This window comes from Cebidichthys violaceus, unplaced genomic scaffold, assembly GCF_023349555.1.
Source record: "Cebidichthys violaceus isolate CVI_PGR_0920_01 unplaced genomic scaffold, fCebVio1.0.p SCAF_2, whole genome shotgun sequence".
Classification (NCBI taxonomy): domain Eukaryota; kingdom Metazoa; phylum Chordata; class Actinopteri; order Perciformes; family Stichaeidae; genus Cebidichthys; species Cebidichthys violaceus.
Genome location: NW_027176372.1, coordinates 21,006,083 through 21,027,627, shown reverse-complemented (window position 1 = coordinate 21,027,627; position 21,545 = coordinate 21,006,083). Strand labels below are relative to the sequence as shown.

Here is a 21,545-nt window from a genome sequence, read left to right as displayed (position 1 = left end):
TGTCGTTCTGTTATAACACGACACCATATTACACTAAATGTGACATGTCGGGCTCTCCATTACGGTCTCGCAGAGCTTGACTAAAGTCTTTTTCATATATTTAAATCAGTTATTAAGGGAAGAAGAAGAAGAAGAAGAAGAAGAAGGAACTTTCGGATGCTGAATGCCTATTTTTCCTCTCCTTCTCCCTTGGGTTTTCGTCTGTGCTCCCTCTCATCAGTTCCCTCAGTGAGGCGCTGAAGGAATCTGCCTGTTTCTACGCAGCGCTCTGCTCACAGCAGCGTGTTCATCACAGAGACCCCGCCGGCCTTTTTTTTTTTTTTTTTTGTCTTCTATCAACACCTCTCCCTCCATCCATCCCTGCCCTCCTCCATCCTCCTGGCTTCTCTCTCAGCCTCCAGCCGGGTTAACTGGTCCACACCAGCTGCCTCTCTCTGCCTCACATTAGCGCTCTATCCAAACCAATGTGCTGAACACCTTCTCTGCCTCTCCTCCTCTTCTTCATCACCCTGCCAAACCCCCCCCCCCCACTCGTCTCATTTCACATGGCTCTGCGAGAGGCCGTTGCGCGAGTAGTAGTGCAGAAAAGATCAGGTGGCTAGTAATTAACCCGTTTGGAACCATCCTAATTCATCTGACTGAACTGTGGGGCTGATGGATGAGTGGATGCACACAACTGAAACACTCATTTGTGCATGTTCACCTCTAATTAAGGAGGAGGAGAAGAAAAAAAAAACTACTTCAAGGAATCGCGCCAGCCACATGGGTATTTTATCGTTTTGTCTATAAAATGCTTGTTTTTAATTTCCCAGTGCCTCGAGGTTGAACCGGGAGATTCCTCGCGTTATCCAACCGTCCTACCGAACCCCAACAATATTTATTCTACCGTCGCACAGTATTTGAAGAAGAAAAGCAGCAAATCCTCAAGTTGGATGAGCTGAAATCAAAAGACTTGCTTGTCTCTGTCGGTCAGTCCGTCTTTGGTTTGTCCCAGGCTGCGTGCAAATCAGGGTCAGGCCCGGCTCCAGTCCAGGCCCGGAGGTAATGGATCTGAGCTAGCATTCCCTAACGAATATCCCAACGCTACAGTAACAGTGTAAACATGTGAAAAGTCTCATCGTCTTACTCGCGCTTCTCCCTCAAAACTCACCCAGGTCAGCGGCCTCTTGGCCGGACCGCTCGCGGGTCGAATGTGTGAGCGTACGTGTTGAAATGGCAGGAGCCACGCGCTGAAACTAGCTGTCAACAGGGAGACCGGCGGCTAATGCCTGTGTAACTTTAGCCCCCCCGCTATCACCGGGGGGGGGTGGGGGGTGGCGGCGGCACGGCCGTGACGGGCAGATGCAGTGAGCGTCTGCTTCCGCAGACCGCTCACTGATACAGTTACAGTTGGGAGAAGCAGAGCTTACATCTCTGTCAGACATCTGAAGCCGAACGTGGAGGTGGAAGCTGAAGGGGTCCGTGAGGGGACCCCGGCGATGGTTTTGTTACTCTGCCGTTCTTGTTTGTCATTCTGGCATCAGGAGGCCCGGTGGGCGATACTCAAAGGGCGCCACCCAGCCCTGATTAATGCACGACGCCACCGGCTCACATACGACCCAAGGGGCCGTCTGTTAATGCCAGTGATGCTCCGTCTATTAGCGGCCCGTGCTAGTTTACACAACACCAGACACCAGAGAGGGACCATGCAGGAAGTGGAATCCCATTTTTTTTTTTTTTTTCAGAGACGGTACAAACTAGACTATTTTATTATGTTTGAGCAAAAGCTCAATAAAACGTCTTGGGACATCCGCACTGTAGCTCGCCGTGTTCTCTGACTCCTTCTGAAGAAACACAAGCAGAACCTTATTCACAGGCTGCAGCACATTGCTTGTCGAGGGAAATGCAACGTGCTTCAAAATAAAAACAAGTGTGTACGCGCACTGTAGTCTGTGTGTGTGTGTGTGTGTGTGTGTGTGTGTGTGTGTGTGTGTGTGTGTGTGTGTGTGTGTGTCTAAAGCAGTGATTTTATTCCTCTTCCAGTGGTAGTTGTGCTTTAATGGCTGAAGCTAACCTGAGGCCTCACCCTACTCCATCAGCCGCTCACTGAACGATCCCTCCTCCAGTCTCTCCCATCTGTTAGATTTTGAAAGTTAATCTCCGTTTTTTATGACTTTGCAGCAGTCAAATGTGGTTTTAAGGTTTCAATACTACTGCTTTAAAAGGTGATTTACAGGCGCGACAGAAAAAAAAAACCCAAAACGGCCAGACTTCAATTCCATTAATGTACTCTTGACAGCAATGTATTGCTTTTGTCTCGTTAAATACATATTGTACTAGTTATGATTTTTTAATGCTGCAGCTAATGATTATTCGTTAATCTGCTGATTATTTTGTCATTTATACAATGTCAGAAAATAGTGAGAAAGTGGCTTCAAATATCTTCTTTTGTCCAGAATCCACTGATATTCCATTTTACTGTCATGGAATAACTGCAAATATTCACATTTAGGAAGGTGTAACCGATGGGTTTCTGGCATATTTGGCTTTAGTTCTAATATATTCTGTAGATATTTATGCAAAAGTTGCATTAAATATGGTAATTCTATAAAAAGTTTGACTCTTATTTTCCACTTCTTTTGAGTCCTTACTGCAGTAGTCCTGACCGGTCTTTATTAATAGACATAACTTTTTTTGTACTCAGTGGCATTTTCTAAAGGTCACCAGTTTCCCTGCAACAGCTGCCAAGACAAATTCAAAGTTACATCATAGGAGTGCCTTTTGTCTGCGGTTCGAGAGAAATCAGAAGAAAGACGATTTATTTCCGCTACGACTCCGCATGTTTCTCCCACTGAGTCTCCGTGGCTCCATAGTCTCATTAAACGCTGAACAAGCCTTTTATCCAACAAGGACTCGCACAATTCTGGATTCCTTTTCTTGCATTTGCCACCTCCCTCCTTCCCTCCTTCCTTCCTAGTTGCTGTCTGAGAGAGGAGACCGTCCTCACGCGTGGGTGGAAGAACAAGATGACAGTGTTTCAACTGCAGAAAATCCTCTTCACCCGGACGCAGGTTGTGCACACGGGACTCGACCTGTGATGGAAAGCCATGCTCACCTTCTCTGTAGGAAATGGATGACCTAATTACTGCAGCATACAGTGATGCATTTGGACATAAAGTAGAATAATGAAGAAGTCAATAATGACACGGTAGCAATGCGACATCTAGAACCGGCATTAGGAACGGAGAATTACAAGGAAGCTACTCGTGCGAAGCGCACGGATGACACGTATTGAATGATTTCTTATTTATCACAGCAGCATTTTCAATATACATGCTAATTAAATGGATCCAATGATGGTTGCTGATGTGACTGTAGAGCAGGAAGCCGCGTCTTTGCTTTTGGATGTGTCGGTTCTTCCGTATTGCGGAGGCCGCAGGGTGCGCTGTGCTGCTAGCGCCGCGGCGGCCGTTGGTATCGGCACAGCGGTGGCTTTGTTGCAGCAGCCTCTTGACGTCCCCGCTGCTCGGCTTCACTTCCCCCCTCAGGTGTTTGTGTTGTACCAGCAGGGCTAATGGGTTTAATGTAAAGTCAGCGCACCACATGATTAGGGTTGTTAAAGTCCTACGTTTGTTGTAAGGCATTGACCTGAACGCCGTTTGAGCCGTTCGTCAAAGCCGCTGTGAGGGAAGCTGAGATTTGTTACAACTCCCACTTTTTCCCTATCTGTGCACCCAGCCGTCTTACACTGGGTCTGGTTTGCCTTTCAGCCAAATGCCCCCCCCCTCCTTTCTGCTTCTCTTTTGCCAAATTGTACTTGGAGTGCTAGACTGATTGGAGGTTATTATGGGGGCACGGTGTAGCTGGGTGTCCTGTGTTGCATGTGATAATGATGTTGTCTTTCTCTAGTTGAGCTGAAACAATTAGTCAATTTAGCAATAAGTGGATCGACAGCAAAAGAATAGACAAACGTCTCTGGTTTGCTGCTTTCTTTCTTTGTTTTCCTATGATAGTAAGTTAAATGTCTTTTATTTTTGTAACTGTTTGCTGGACAAATCACATACATTTATTGTGAAAGTAATCGGCAGATTAGCCAAAATTGACAGTAATTGTCAGTTGCAGCCCTACTTTGTAGAAGTCTACATTCATGTGTTTATTTTAGTTTTATTTAACTTGTATTTAAGCAGGTTAAGTGCTACTGAGGTTGGAATCCTCTCTTTCTAGGGTGACCTGGCCAAGACCCACCAAAACAGCCCAATGGATAAACCGATATTTAATATTATGATGAGCTACAATTAACAAAGAACAGGTAAATACACCTACTTCTATTTAATTAGTAAATGTGATGGCGTTCTTTGTGTTATAGTCAGCAGATATCTGTCTTGTGATCTGATTCGACGATCGCAAGAAGAAATCTGTGAAATCACTTTTCAGAGATGTAAAGTAAGTTTGAGTGATTTTAATAAATTAGACCAACGAGTCGGTCAACATACGGACAGAGATGTGTGAGCGAGAGAGTCGAGGTTTGCTTTGGCTCCCTCTCAAAGCCATCGTTCTGGTGGTCAGCAGTTAGCGCTGTGAACGTGAACAACCACACCTCATTGGAATAAAAGTGTTCTCATTTCAATGTAGAGAAGGCTTCACCAGACATCAGACCTTCTCCTCCTACAGCTATCTCTCTCGCGGCTCTAGTCGACCGCACCGCCGTTAGAGACGAGATGAACCGTTGGAAATAACGGCAATGACCTCCGTTTGTGAAAGCTCTGCTGGAGAAAGCAGCCGACCATTACTCATTCAACGCCCCGTGACTCTGTGGAGGCCACTCTCTGCTGGAATCTGGGATGTGTGTCTTAAAAGCCTCACCATACTGTTATGTGTCTCCATTAAGCTTCATGACACAACGACACAATTGACGATGACATGAAACGTGACGGTAAAAGCAATACGTGTCGCCATCATCTCACAGTTTTGTGTTCGTACGATTTTGATTTTCATAAGTGCCAGCCAAGGTATATACTGTATATTCATTGAAATGTATTTATTTCAGTATCTGATCTTTTTTTAAAGACTGTCCGGGTCTTCAGCTGCCCTCTCAAGGAGACGCAGTAGCACGTCACTAGTGAACAGATGTTTATCAGTAGAAATAATGCATCCTACCTGTCATTTGTGTCTAGAAGCTGTGAAAAAGAGAAACATTTTGTACCGTAATCAATCCGAGAAGCCTGTCTCATAAAGAAGCCAATGCATTGTTGAATAACTTCTGTATTCAGTCTGAACACACACCCAGCTGGTGCCAAGTGAATAATGAAAGAATCTTGTGGGTTTTGTCAGTCCTCAGTTGTCAAAAAAAACAAAAAACGTACTAAAATATTGCAGCTTTCAGTGGGAAGTCTTTCCGGGAGGCTTGCTCTTTTGAAACCCGGCTGTACCTCCAGCCCCTCTTGTCACAACGCCGCACCGGCAGTCGTTACTGTGACAGAAAGCTCAAAGAGAGCTGCCTGGATGGGGAGGCGGGGCCAGATAAGAGCCCTGGCAAGTTCACCGAGCTGTTGACATCTCCTCGCAGCGACTCCCCTGGTTCTAATTGGCTACCGCTGATAAGATTCCCATGTTGTAATTGGCAGCTGCTGATAAGACGCTTTCAGCTGCTGCAGCAGTCGGCGGCGCCGTGCGATGACAACAGCTCAGGAGTTGGTGGGCGGACGGGGCTAAATCCAGGGCCTGAACCTTGTTTTCCAGAGATACTATTCCAGTCAGGGATTGGCATACTGGCTGTAACAAACTTTTAGACCAGAAAAATACTGCTTAAAAACATATTTTCTACTATGAATGTGGAGTCCTACATGGACACAATTATTATTTTTTTTCCCCAAAGTTGAACAGTGTTGGTTATTCCACGTCAGTCTGTGCCGTTCTTTCTGCGCTATTCTCACCGGTTTGATTGAAGCTATTTTGGCAATAAGTGAATATTTCTCTGCATTAATCAGAATTTAGCACTAAAATCAAAATGCGATGCCAAAATGGGACAATCTGTGTCCATGGGGTTATTAACTTATGTTCACTGGCCACTGTCCCGATGAAACCACACCCACAATGAATTCTTGATCGAGAATATTTTCCCCCAAATGTTAAAATAATCTTTTACGTGTCTGTCTTGGAAACGGTAGAAACAATTTCCTCCAGTGAGTTCACAAGCTAGTTGCTAACTGTGTCCGTTGAGAGTGAACCAAAACATTTAAGTAGCCGTTGCCATTTCTTGATTGAAACCACCTTTTCAGGGGCTTCAAGACAGGAAATGGATAGAATGGATATCACCATACATGGCAGCATAAACATAAACAGGGGGACCTCTGTGATGCACCGGTTAATTCATGTGACGCAGATGTCTGTGCACAACCGCTTCCCATTGTGGTGACTCAAATGCAGCCTCTTGTTTACCGTCATTAGATGCATCGGTTGCAGAGTTGTGGCCTCCCATTAGGGCCGTCTACGTAGGAGGACACAAACAGTGAAACAACAGCGCTCTTGACCCACATGTGCCATTGTGAGGTATCTCCTGTGATAAAGCCGTTCTGGTCATTATCTAGAGCGTCTTCTCTCCGGGCCCTGGGGCCACCGGGCTCGTCGTGTCACTAAAGATTCATTTTTTTCTGCCGTACCCCGGTTCTGTACTCAGGAATGTGCAGCTGACTCTGCTAAATCCCGGTCCACTTTTTTTTTTTCTTTTTTCCTGTGGACATTTCATTCCATTCGGTCATGTTTCAGGCCATACTCATGGATTCAGCAGATGTTTCTGCTGGCAGAATTAGCCCGAAGTCTCTCGGGCTTGAGTTGGAACTGCTGATAATGAGATTTTTTGTGCTATTGTGTCCTTAGCCTAGATCTCTGTGTAATTAATATACTTAAAGTCCCCATTTCTCTCCAAACCTTACTTCCTGTCTGTCCTCCTCAAACTGCTGGCCGGTGCTCCTTATTGTCTGCATCATGCACAAGAGATACATGAATCATTTTTTTTATTTTAATGATTGATCTCAAGAGAGTAATTATGTTTCTGCTTTCAGTTGGTATGCACAGGAAGCTCTGCCTGGTGGGCACACACTACCTTATGTGATATCTTGCTGCACCGCTCCGGCTCCCAGAGCCGGGCTAATAACAGGATTTGTGGGTGGGTGTGAGTTCTAACTGTGGTCGAAGGCATTTGTCTCCGGGTTTGGGTTAAAGTTTAGGGGGTTAGGAAGACAAATCCTTGAGTTCCCAGGAGGTTGAGCATGCAGGCAGTATGCAGGCACTGCTTTACTTCAGTCTCAATTACAGTGTCTCAATTCCAGGAGCAACGGTGTTTCCTACATCTTGCTTTGTCTCCAGAGATACCAGCTGATCAGAAAAGATTGAACTGTTCATTCTTCTCCTTCAAAATATTTTGAATATAAATAGTTTGAAAGTAAAAAATCTCAGCATAAGAAGATACTTACTTGATGTTCTTGGAGCTTTCAGCCACATCTCATTGCCTTCTTCGTCATTTTTCAGTTCTTATCATGTGAACTAAGTACACAATTCTGGTTACGATTAGAGCTCATAGACAACAAATCTGATAAACTTGATAAATCCTTTTGAGTCATTTTTTCTAAGAAAACGCGTCGAAGATTATCTGCTTTCAGCCTCTAAAATGAGTTTTTTTTCATAAACTTCAGCCCATAAATCGGTCGGTCTCTAGTGATCATAAACTGGGTGAAGATTGAAACCCCCTGCCTCTGTCCACTAACTCCTGGTTGATGACTTGAGTTGCGTAGACTTGCGTAGAGTTGCGCAGAGTTGCGCAGACTTGCGTAGAGTTGCGTAGAGTTGCGTAGAGCTGCGTAGAGTTACGTAGAGTTGCGTAGACTTGCGTAGAGTTGCGTAGACTTGCGTAGAGTTGCGTAGAGTTGCGTAGACTTGCGTAGACTTGCGTAGAGTTGCGTAGACTTGCGTAGAGTTGCGTAGAGCTGCGTAGACTTGCGTAGAGCTGCGTAGAGTTGCGTAGACTTGCGTAGAGCTGCGTAGACTTGCGTAGAGTTGCGTAGAGCTGCGTAGAGCTGCGTAGAGTTGCGTAGAGTTGTGTAGTTTTCGGTAAAGGCTGAGATGAGCTCTAAAGATAATGGACCTGAGTTGTTCTATGAAAAGGTGAGAAGAAGGTTTAAATCCAGTCCTTGAACAAATTCTATTTTAAGTGACTTAATGTGTCGTTAGAAAGCTTCTTAGTCAAAAGATATAACGCTGGCTTTACTTTCAAGGATACTTAATTGTCTTTAACTTTATTTTTAGGCTGAATTGTGGGTAAAAAAAAAAAAAAAAAAGCAGCGTCTGTCATAGACTTGTAATTGTTTTTACAGTTTGCTTTAGGATCTTTCCAGCTGTTGATTAACCATGACCATCAAAGATGTTTTCTCTCCAAGCATGGCGTCATATAACGAGCTATGAGGACTTACAGCGCAGTTATTGCCTTCACCCGAACAAAGAATGACAGTCGCACAGCTTTTCTCTCTTGTTCTTGACAGTTTAAACTTCAAAGGAGAGAGAAAAAGCGGATTTAAAGAAGCTCTTCAGGCTGTTTTTCCTCCTAGAGGGTGTCAAGCTGTCCTTCAGGCATCAATAGACACATTCTATTTGTGCCTCTTGTGCTAAACAAGGGTTCGGCTGTGTAGTGAATACTTGTTAAACAGCGAGCTCCTACCAACTGGACACGGGCCGTCTTGAACAAGTATTCTCCAATGTAACGGCAAGGTTCAAGGATTCTGTATTCAATCGAAACAAAAACACAACTTTGTATTTCAACTCTTCAAATTGTATCACCTCAGGAGGTTGTTAATAGACATTGTTTGTGTCCTCCATATGTTCTGAGGACACGAGGACTGACTGAGGAGGAAATGAATTAAGCCCACTTGGTCACTCGAGGACATTTCTGTCTGTGAGTCTTCTAAACTCTTCTGAAATAGTTTGACAAATCCAGACCTGGCTTCAACTCTTAAAGCATGTTTGATGCCAGTAACCTTTTGTTTTGAGAGGCGACGTATTCGACTTAAAGATGAAATTAAAGGGCAGTGAAAGGTAAACGCAAGGAAAGAGGAGTTTTGTCGTATTTGTGACCTTTTTTATAATGAATCGGATTCTTGGATAACCGCGATGAAAGCCGTCCCGAGGAGCGGAAGCGGATCAGAACCCTAAATCTAAGCGCTGGGACGGAGGTATCGCGCTCCACATCAGGGCCTTGCGATCACATGCTGGAATCAATTAAATGGCACAGCTGTTCATTCTCCCCATCTGATTCAACTGGCTCCGTACGACAGACTGAAGTAATATTTGGATCTGCTGCAGTGTTCTCACCCTGACGCTTGAGTCTCCTTTTTACTCTCCTCGTCCAAGTCACGATCTCATTCGTCATCGGTTGGCCGGCAAAGCCTTCGAATGTTTTCATTCGACCTTATTGCCTTTGCTTTCTGCGTTCGGCATTGTGTTTTGGTCATTAGAGTCTATTTCAGATATATTGGGGGAGACTGAGCCAACCCGAGAAAGCACCGAGATGACTCGTTTAAAACGGAGATGACATTTAAGAAATTCCTCTGACACAAATCCAACTCAAACAGATATATATCGTAGGGTTGATCATTGGTGCCTTCACAAAATATCAACGCGATGATATTTTTGACAAGTAATCATCATTAATGTGGATATAATGATAGAACAGTCTCGTACGTGTAGAAAATGTCGTCACATTACTGTGATGCAGACTTTAAAAGACAACACTGCCGTGTAATGATATCCAAAAGACGATATCTAGTCTCATCACTTGATCGTTATAATATTGATATTGCCCTGCCCTGTGTGAGAGTCGGACCATGTTGTCTTCAACCCCACATTTAAAGGGGACATTACCATGTTTTTTCTCACAGCACACTGGGCTTTAAAGAGGCAAGTTGGAGCTTTTCACATTACGGGTGAATGCAGGTATTTTCACTTTTTCCCGTATCTCCTCTTAATTGAAAATTAGATGAGATGCTCGTCAAACTTCCTGTCAAATAGGAAACCATACCAAAAAAAAGAAAGACGCGCACATCCTGGTGTCTGACGGGACGGCTGCTGGATCAAAGACATATTTAGCAGATTTAAAACAGATCTGCACATCAAGCGGCTCCCTTCAGAAGGATTCCCTTCTAATGGGAGCTGCTTAGCGCGTGTTATCTGTTTTAAAACTTTCTGTCAAACCCTGCGAGTAGAATATTAGTCAAATAGACTAGATAGAGAAAGACTGGATTGGAACGACTCGCATAAATATCCATTCCCCCGTCAACTAATGCATCTTATTCTTGTGTGTCTTCCTAATTAAATGAGTGTGAATCTGCTCAGAATGTTGAGTGCGAGGAACACTAACGGCGCTCATCTTTGATGCTGTTTATTTCTTTTCTCCTCATGTCTGCCCACATCGCTTTATATCTCGATATATATCTCTCAGTCAGCCGCACAGTACTGAACGTTTTCTTTGTGCAAATTAATTCTCTGGTCTTATTTTTGCTGAAATGAATAGATTTTTTTTTTTTTTATTACCTTTTCTTCTACCTCTACTTGTTCCGTCTCCTGCTTTCCTTGTGTGTGTGTTTTTTTTTTTCTCTTCGTCTGAGAATAGTTTTGCTTTGTTTGGTGAACAGACGGGCACCGCAGGAGAGCTGAAAGTCATGCAAATTGCTTATGATAAGTCATGTTCCGACACAATGTATAATGGATGAGGGAGAGGGTTAAATTAATATAACATGTATATGAACCGAGCTGTCCCGTTGCATTAACCTCCTCCGTGTTTATCTAAATCCAGTACCGTGACGTTCCCCGCTCCGGTTAGAAGTCTCAATAGATTAGCTCATATAGAAGTTCACCACCCCCCCCCCCCCCCCCGCGACTTTATCATATTAGAATATAGAAGTTTGACTCCCCGCTGCAGAGCTGCTGTGGAAGTATGCACTTTGTGGAAACGCTGCAGGAATGTTTCCCAATTACTTCTCATGAGGGAATCTGTTCCATTTCTGTTTTAAGTAGACATAATAAAAAGCTTTAATGCTTTTTTTTTTTGTAAATTGGTCACATTAAAACTTAATTTAACCAAAGTTAATATGTTTATATGAATATCTCACCATATGTGTTTCCTGCTACGTTAGACTCCAGTGGACTCTGTATGGATTTGCTTCTCGGCTTTATTTTAGGGGCAGTTCAAGTTGACGTCGTTCAGTTTGAAGCAGTGGTGAATGGTTGTGTACTCTGTGCGTTTCCAGTGGGACAACTGAAAAGATAGAAAAGAAACACATTTGAGTTGTTGCATCGGTGGTGTTGACCGGTGGCACCGTTTAGGAGGAGGTGATCTGTGACTGCTCTTGTGGTACGTGTCACATTGATCCCTGTCAACCCTGATGATCTACACACACACACACACACACACACACACACACACACACACCAGGCCACAGTGCCACAGAGCCTGGTCAACGGGAACAGCATCGTGTTTCACAACTACTTCAGAAACGGCCGTAAACGACTCTTTTTTTAACCTTTTTTCTTCGATCGGCTGAGTTTCCTTGGCTGCTCAATAAATGGACTCGTGTTGACGTGTTGATCATGTTACTGAGCGTATAGATGTGTAGCGGGATCTATCTATTCACTGGGGATCTATCTATTCACTGGGTCTCACTGCACAAAGACGCATAGTATGCAACATTACAAACAAATGTATAAAATATACTTTTGGTAAAATAAAATAATCATTTCTGTAAAACAGCTCGACATAAAATATAGCAAAGCATAAACCCACATACTGTACCTGCAGTAGCATGTGAATAGTCCCAATAGTACACAAGCTACATTTATATCGCTACATTAGCAGTTTAATGTATGAAACTAAAGATTATATTACATCCAGAAACTTAAAAATATCACCACATTCACTTCATACTTGTTTAAAGTAATAGTAGCAATAACACTAATTGGCTAAATGGAAACCCTCCCAGTTAAAGTCCAGGACAGAAGGAGAGGAGGTAGAGCTCGTGAAACGTGTGTAAAGTTTTAACAATAAAAGATTTAACCTACTGTTAAGGTTTTATTGAAATATTAATATACATTAGCTCGCACAGAAATATGTTAGCAGCACTTTGAGTTTGAAAAATAGGAAATATAACCACAGAAGTGCATAGATCCACAAATGAGTCATCGATATAACAAAATATTTGCTAATTAATAAAAGTCATTCCTCAATGCCTCACGTTATCTGTTCTCCATTACGAGGCCTGGCTGCTTTCCTGTGTGATCGTAAACCCAACCTCTTTGAGATTTTAACGAGCACTTTTCACTATTTCTTGACATTTTATTGACTAAACAATCAATCAAGCCAACAATTGGCAGATTCATTGTTAACGAGAACAATTGTTAGATGCGGCATAATTTAGTGCACAACACATCCGCGGCACCGTGTTGCTCCTCCCACCACCTCCAGTTCGGTCAAGATAAACGCTGAGGAGGTTCACCGTGTCCCGGCTAATTTGCGACTTGCCTACGTTCTCTAATAAAAGTAATAGGATGCTTTATTGATCCCCCGGCTGCTCACACACTCAATGCACAGAGGCTTAAACATAGTTCATCTGGTTGAAGCGCTTTTCATTTTATGCACTCGTGTATCACGTACATTACACGGCCAGGTTTCATCCGCTCCTTTAGCGCAACTCACTTTAAATGATCAAATTGCCAATTACCTCCCTCCTCCTCCTCCTCCTCCTCCTCCTCCTCCTCCTCCTCCTCCTCCTCCCGTGATTGTTGCTCTGGTGATGGAGTCAGCCAACACGCTGTGTGTTAGATAAGATTGCATTACTCACAAATCTGTATTTACTGATGTGACGGCTCGGCCATCATAACAAAAAAAAAAAAATGTTTCAGATTCATAGTCGCTGCCGCTGTCACTCATCTACCCCCCCCCCCCCCCCCCCCCGCCAGCACAGTGGAATAGATGCTGTGCATCATTTGCACATTAAAATGAGAAGCCATTTCTCCTGCCCAGTAATGAGATCACTTTGACTTTTTGGTTTTCTTCAGTGTAAATTAAAAAAATTGATATTTGGAGTGAAATCCCAAACATTGCTGATGGTGTGGGAGCACATTGAACGGTGTTGTCATACTTCACTTTGTGCATGTTTAGATTAATAAGCCAGCGAATGACAATGTGGTTCTATATCGTAGAACGCTTCAGTCATTCATCGTGCATATTCAAATGTAATAAGCCAACAAATGAAAAAGAGCCAAAGAGAGAGGTAATCAGCTTCCCTGTAATTGGGCAAATCTCCACCGCCGTCAGTGTGGACCGATCTATGTCTGCAGCCGACCTCGGCAAAACACGCGTTCATTGACGTCACTTCCTGTCTCTGAGACCTCGCCGGTCCTACAGATTAGAAGGAAGCGGTTTTGTTACGTCATTAAGGTCAGCTGCTGCTTGTAGATGTCGCTAGTGTCGTAGTTAAGGATGCTTCCACTATTGATGATCACCCCAAAGGGTAAAAGATACATGAATCTGTTGTGTCACCTGGTAAACTCATTAAAAGTGCCAGATATAATAATACAACAACATTCTAAATATGTTGCATTTGTTTTTCCATGAGAAATGTCACCTCTCTCATTCTGCCCTGCCTGTCACCATAACCTGTCACCTGCTGGTTGGAGTTATTCTGATAAGTGTGTGAGCGATGCAGTATCTGCCCCGCAGGCAAAGATTTCAATCATTCATTTAAAAAAACATGCTCACTTTATTTCATACGCTTCTGTTTTCTTTACTGTTGCAATGTCTTCATTCTTCTTCTTGAGTGCGTAGCGCTGGTGTCATCATGGAGGAAAGATGTTGCATCTCAGCGATCATCAGGGAAGTTTAGAAAGCTGACAAGGCAATTAAGGACTTTTCTAGAGAAAGCTTTTCCCGGAGGTACGGCGCGATACAAGCTTTAGAAAAGCTGCTAAAGAAAGAACACAAGGAGTCCAAATCCCCATGCACATTCATTAAAAAACCACAAAAAAAAAAAACACACACAGTACATCAACATAATCTTCCCCACTGTGTGTGGAACCTGCCAGCAGGCTGCTCAAAGGCTGTTTACATGGAGGTGATCACTGTGGCAAATAGTGGAAGACGCGGCATCTGAATATTTCTCCATTGTGCACTGTGGCTCAGGAGCGCTAAAGCCAGTCTTGACCGATGTTCCGCGGCAGAACTGGAAGCGATGCGTTGGTTCCGCAGCCGTTCCAAGCTGAACCTGGTCCAATCGGGGCTGAACCTGAATCCTGCATGCAGCTCGACGTCACATTTTTAGTTCTTCTGACCAAATCTGAAGGCAGTTTGTGTGGCGGGTAGGATCGATTTCTCCACCAAAAAACATCACTTTTACATACATGTGGCTCTTCACAGCCTTGCCCTGTTTGTTGTGTCCATAGCCTCCGCAGACAGCCTCGCGTCTTCCCGTGCAGTTTGATAGCACTGATGCGGTGAGTGAGGTGAGCTTTTGTTTGTGATCTCTCTGCACCTTCATTCCTCTTCCTCCCTCCCTCCCGCCCTGTTATCGGAGCGATCTGTTCTCGTCCGTCACCTCCCTCGGCCCGATAAGGAGGGAAGGAGTCGCGCTCGTGACCGGGAACGGATGTTCCTCCCTTGACAACATTGACACAAACACAAATGCCTCTGCTCCATTTGTATAAAAATAACGGCTGATAAGGCCGCAGGAAGTGAGGTCGCTCACTACTCTGCACGGGGAAAGTCTTCAGTGAGATGCTGAGATAAACGCTGATGTCCACCGTGCATCTGCTTCTTCTTTTCTCTCCCTCATTGATATACTATGAATTCATTGATTCATGGGGGGGGGGGTCTAATCGTATAATATGTTTTTAGTCTTCAGCGCTATGCGAGCCAAGTGTTTAAACTAATCTTAAGTAATTGTAATTAGGCATTCAGCTGTAGTTGCAGAGTAAATGATTGGAGTCGTGACAGAGCAGCTTTAATATGCTGGTTCATCATTCGATCCCTCTCAATGCGCGTGATTTATTTTAATTTTATTTTTAATCACTCCTAATGTCAACACTGAGGCAGCGAGAGCAGCTGATGTTGACCTCTGGACTCGGCGGTGGGTCAGAGTGTGTGTATTTGCAAACGGGTCTAGCTTTCATTGATGCGCTTAAAGACTGACCAGATCTTTATCAATGAGTGTTCAATCTGCTGGAATGGATTTATTAATGAAGTGAAGTAAAGCATTATATTCTGATGAGGGTGTCTGTGGGGGGGGGGGGGGGGTCAGATGAGCGAGTTAATGAGTATTCAGAGTCCTGCGGAGGACTTGTAGGATTTTGTGCACTTTGACTCACGGGACTTAATCACGAGTACCACACTTTTTTTTTTTTTTTTTTTTTTTTGTGAGCGTGTGCACCTGATTGGACTATAATGAGTTGGAATATGCATTACTCTTTTTTTTTTTTTTTTGGTGTTTTGACAGAGTCAGAGTTTGAGTCACCTCTGCTGTGGATTTGGGCTCAGGTTAGTTTATGTCATTTGACTGGACGACCTGAGCTGCGGCCGCCTGGTTAAAGCGACGGCCACCTGTCGCACACAGACGGCGGCGTAGAATCAACCCCCCAGCCGTCAAATTGCGACGGATTTATTTTACAGCGGAGCCTCGTCTCTGCCTGCAGCTCATTTTTTTTGCGGGCAGCTCTTTAGGGATTCGGCGTTATGATCACATTTTAAAGTTGCTCAAAAATGTAAACAAGGCACCGTCCCATTGATCCTCTGTGTTGCAGGGAAGTGCCTGAGGTTGTCTCTCGCCCAGTTTTGGAGGGTAATGAAATGACTTGTTCCGGAGCGGTATGAAGCCATCGCTCTTCTAGTTTCACTAATAACATTACAGGCAGCCCTTCAACAGCCAGGACATTTTGTTTCACCTTGTTTCGCCTCTGTGACCTACTCATTTCCGTGAAGGTACTTCTGTGGAGTTTCTATATCCGCTCAGTGTGTATATCTTGAGGATTAAGTACCAATAAAGTGATAAAAGCTTTTCAAAGCTGTATTTGTTTACCTGATGGTCGTCTTTATCCTCTGCTGGTTCATTGTCATGTTTCTTAGCATGTTCCCACCACCTGTGGATCAGAATCAACGGATAATATGGACGAAATCCTCTCATCGCGATATACGTATGCCATTTTATATCGCCATAGCAATACATATCCTTTACATTTTCTGGAATATCAGTTCATGGACGCACAGACCAGACAGGAATGTGATAATTACCTGTCAAATCCAGAAAAAAACGGATGGCATTTAAGCCCATCTATAAAGGTAGATTTGCGGCGATCTATATTAAGTAAAGTCCTATTCCCAGGCCTCGCTGGTCAAAGACGATAACACTCAAAAGCAAACATTTTGCAAGCAATGTTTTGCCGTAGTAGCAACCAACACGGTGCGTGATGAGCTGTGACATGTGGTCAACATCCGCCTCCTTCTTCGCAGGAGCTGCATTTTTCTCTGTCAATCTCTGTGAACTCAACTCTTATTAACACATTTATTTATTAGAACATATCGAGGTGATTGAAAGAGAAATGGCAGAGGGTGTTTCTCACATTTTCTCTCTCTCTTTCTATATATATATAAAATTTCCCACGAGGCCTGGCTGTCTTAAGGCCTCTTCTGTCATCTTTACATCTTCACTTTGTTGTCTTCTTCTCTGGTCCTAAATGAGACGTGGTGTAGTATAACACTCAGGGCACTCTTCACTGTGCCACCACTAATCACCAGACCCCTACCAGTTTTATCATAATTAACAGATCAAAGAAGCGGAGAGAAGGGCGGTCATACATTATTAAACAGACACTGCTTGTGTGTGTGTGTGTGTGTGTGTGTGTGTGTGTGTGTGTGCGCGCGCGCGCTCTTGTATGTTTGGCACGTAAGTAATTGAAGAATAATATAGTTATCTTTAAGGGCACATTTCTCTAGTTTTAGTAGGCGCTGATAATTCAGCACACTAGAGATAAAGTTGCACCAATGGTCCTCTAAACAGGGTTTTCTACTGATGCACACATCTTATCTTAATGCTCCTCTCACATTGTGATGAGACTCAGTTTCCCAGATGACCCTGGAAGTGCTCTTCTGACGTACACACACACACACACACACACACACACACACACACACACACATAGACCTGCATTTAGGAGATTAAGGTCAAAGAGGCTCTCGGTGAGCAATTGTGCAGCGACGGCGTTTCTTCTTCTACAGCATGTGCTTCCCATGCATATGTGAGGGCTCTTCACGCAGCCTCACAGATGGATAATGGCAGAACATCTTCTCCCCTTTTATTTTATTTTTTTTCTCCTTTTGGTCGGAGGAGAAGTGTTGAAATTTTAATTAAGCTCATCTATCTGCTCCGCAACACATTGTGATCAGCGATGACATTACATCATACGCTAATTGTAGGCTTTTTTTGCGCAATTCCTACTTTGTGGTAATGACTATCATCAGGTGTCTGTGCTTTCATTCGTTGCTGCGATGATGAAACGTTGAATTTGAGGTAGCTTCCGTTTGCTACTTCACTCGTCTTTCTGTCATGTCGTCCCATCAGCGGCGCATCTGTCTATTAAAAGCCGCTCTTTTCTTTCTCTTTTTGTCGCCGTCCCTCATCTTTTAGCAGCCTCTTGAATTGGCTCCCTGGGGGCTGTAATAAACCTGTAGTTAGCTGTTAAAACCATGTGCATTTTAGACTAAATGGCCCCTAGCGTCTCTCTGCCTGCTGTTGGGTCTTACAGCCAATGGGCCTTAAAATGACTTAATTTCCTCTCTGCCTCCTGGGGGAGCTTTTAGGGGAGCTAAAAGCCGGTCACAGCCCACAGAGAGGAGAGTGAGTATCAGGGAAGCCTCGGGCTGGCGTGGACCCCGGCGAAATCAACATCACTGTCGCTTTAATTGCCACGGGCCAGTTTCCGCGCAGAGATACTGGCGTTGAGTTGAAAATTGTAAATTATACCATAACAACTTCCAAACAGTTCCAAAAAGTTTACATATTCAAAATTGCTTGTTTTGTCCAATCGACAGTATTTAATGCAAAGATATTTCATATCATAGAAAACTGAAGAATAGAACTAGAAAATAGACACATTTGAGAAGATGGAAGCAGCACATTTCTGACATTTTCTGCTTAAAAAAACGACTGATGGGTTATCAAAATAGTAGCCAGTCGATAAGTTTCTAATATTCTACTATTTCTCTAATAATATACACTTAACACTTTAATAACATACTTATTTTAACAGACTCTTATTTGTTTGTTTACCATATTTTACTGTAAATGTTCATATTTTCTATTTTTAGATTATGTCTTCTACTATTGTGTATAATAGTGTTTATTATTGGGAACCATTCACCGAGCCAAATTCCTTGTGTGTGTAACGTACTGACAGTACATGTCAAGTTGTCTTCATGTCATTTTCACAAGAAGTCTGTTTATTTTGGTAACTGCAACCTGCCCACCTTTGGAGACTTAAATGTTGACATCCTGTCAGTAGAGACATTTAGATCTCTTTGTCTCGAGGTCTTATCTCCACATTATTAGATTGTTCATTTTATATCATTTTAAGTGGCTTATATGTACATATAAACTGAGCCAGCAGCTGAACATATCTTGGCTTGTTTTTTTGTCCCTTATCTCCGCTGCTTTTAACCTTTTCTCTGATCGTCGGACCTTGGAATAAACATTAAGGAAATGCCGGGACTCAATTAGGTACTTTTCATCCCATGCAGACAATTGGCTTGAAAGCAGCAAAGCAGACGGCTCTAATCCATGATTTCACTTCAAAATGTTTACCCACATTGATTCCCTCATTGGCAGTATTGTCCCTGGCTCCTGTTCCCCCTCTCTGGCAAGGTTAACGTATGTGTGCCGGGCTGTTTGCCTGCTCATGAGTGTATCCTCGGGTTGATTTTCTCAGCGGCTGTTTGCTATTCCTCCCTCAGCTCTACATATCGACGTGAATGCTGCGGGACGGTTCCTTTTAAGGCCGACTCCTGCCCTCAGGGTCACTTTGCCACACCAAAATCAAAAGCCCTCAGTGATTGACGCGCAGAGCTGCAAGTCTGACAAGTATAATTGATTCATGGAGGACGGACTGTGTGTGTGTGTGTGTGTAGGACAGGCAATGGAAAGAAAAAAGAAGCAAAGAACCGACTTAAGGATGCACTCAGTGAATGGGAGCACAGCGCCAGACGGATGAAGTGAAGGTGTATGTCTATTGTCAGCGGGGTCTGAAGGCTCCTGTAGAGGACTTAACCTGACCCGGCACTAACAGTACACCATCCAGTCAAATGAATAAAAGCCTTCACGGTCAATATCAACTCCGTCCCCCTAGTGATGAACAGACATGAATTCTGCTGAAATGTCTTTAGAAAGCTGCTGACCTTGAATGATTTCTCATCAAAGACCAAAACGCCGTGTTGTGTTTTCTCTCCAGACGAGAGGACGGAGGGACGCGTGGAGGAAGGAGTCCCGTCTGTTCAGTATTGACCGAGGTGACGGATTGTTATTGTCATTCTCTGGTAATTTCATAGAGAAACCATTTGTAGATAGACTAGATGGGCACACTGGTGGTATTGACGAACAAATAAAATTAATCTAATCATAAAGCAAACATGCTAAAATGTTTGCTGGTTCAATTTTGGCAAACAAGTCATCGAAGTCTCTGGGACCTTGTGACGGACATCTTTTACTGCTTTAAGACATTTAGTTGACTAAAGGAATCGTCAATTATTCACCTCAATAAACATATATATATATGTAAGGTTCATCACAACTGCACTTTGTCCAAAGACTCAAATAAGCTTCTATCACTTACAGTATCTACAGTAACACAGAATCTAAGAAATGTAGGATATATCTCAATGTTACTATTACCAAATCTAAGCCATGTCGAACTCTATATCATGTAACATATAGATATTGTTTTCCCCAAACTGCAATTATTGTTGTTTGTGTAGCCAAGCAAGGGACCTCAGACATCACCTGTCAGACCCTGTGTGTGTGTGTGTGTGTGTGTGTGTGTGTGTGTGTGTGTGTGTGTGTGTGTGTGTGTGTGTGTGTGTGTATCCCTGAGCAGTGACGGCCGTTAATGCACCGTGAACTGTAATAAAACTGTCCACCGCTCCTCTCCTCCTTCATTCTAAGTCCTGCAAAGTGTCCCCAGTTAATAGGGTTGTGTCAGCTAACAAGCCACGCCAAGTCCTCGTGAAGCAGCAGCATCATCACGGACACAGCCTGCTTCTTTATCAGGCCTCTGCACGGCGGTGGCGACGACGGCGGACAGATCCGAAAATTAGCAGCCCGGAGAGGAAGGCGAAGAGGCAAATAACATCATTACACGTTGCCAGCTGTGTCTGACCACCAGCAACACCAACACACACACACACACACACACACACACACACACACACACACACACACAGGGTTCTACACAGAGCTCAGTGTTACCTCCACAGTGGGGCTCTGCTGCAGACCTTCTGAGGTGTGAAGTGTGTGTGTGTGTGTGTGTGTGTGTGTGTGTGTGTGTGTGTGTGTGTGCCGGGTGCAGCGCTTGTCATTATTAACAGTGGTGTTGGCTTTGGCATCGGGAGAGAAGAGGGCAGCTTGGCTCAGCCAGCAGTCAGCAATTTACAGGTCTGTCGGAGAGAAAGAGGTCGACCGGAGGAGAGAGAGAGAGAGAGAGAGAGAGAGAGAGAGAGAGAGAGAGAGAGAGAGAGAGAGAGAGAGAGAGAGAGAGAGAGAGAGAGAGAGAGCGCCGCAGCGTTTAGAGCTGCGAAATCGACTGCAGACGGGGAGAATGAGCCGCTGGTGGATGTACGATGCGTTCATGTTGACTTTACTGCGAGGGTTTTTTTATTATGGGGATGTAAATGTGTTTGATTTATTATGCAACACTTGGCAGTAAACCACGAGTCTGTGGTTGTGAGTTTGAGGTGGTGAGTGTGTGTGTGTGTGTGTGCGTGTGTCTGTGTGTGTATTTGTCGTGCTAAGTTGGAGATTTTTCCAAGGTTTAGTACCAGAGCGCCTTGCAAATGCCTGATAGCATCAGGATTTATGCTTAGTGCCATGATAATCTTGTTTTACGCTGCATTATTTTCTTACTCTGACTTGCAAATGAAAGCTCTGATCTTTCACTGGAGTAGTCATTGGTGCACGGTTTGTGTAGATATATGAACCCATTGCTATTTTTTATTTTTTTCAAATAATGAAATGATTCTACATGATGTATATCTAGCGGACTGTCCGTACAGGTCACTGGGTCAGCAGGTGTCAAGAGGCCAGGCTGTTAGACATTGGTTGCGGAAAGTGAACAAACCCGCAACAACAGGATGAATGGATTCTTAATGACAGTGTTGTTGGATCCACTTTGGTGTCAGACTGACTGCAGGGTCACAGTGGGCTGCCCTCTCCTCTCTCCCCTCAGACAGAACACAGAAATAAAGTAGGATTTATAGAGAGAGGAGGCGGCCG

The 21,545-nt window shown here is 43.9% G+C and overlaps 1 protein-coding gene across 6 annotated transcripts in view; it reads left to right on the top strand.

The window, feature by feature from the left end:
• enox2 (ecto-NOX disulfide-thiol exchanger 2) overlaps positions 1-21,545 on the top strand; it is a 144,723-nt gene that overhangs the window by 75,923 nt on the left and 47,255 nt on the right. Inside the window, exon 1 of one of the 6 annotated variants that reach the window (XM_068715146.1) lies at positions 4,268-4,288. The exons of the other annotated variants lie outside the window; for them this stretch is intronic. The gene's annotated coding sequence lies outside the window, so the exon portion shown is untranslated. Of the gene's footprint in view, positions 1-4,267; positions 4,289-21,545 lie in introns of those variants that run through there. 6 annotated transcript variants of the gene reach the window in all.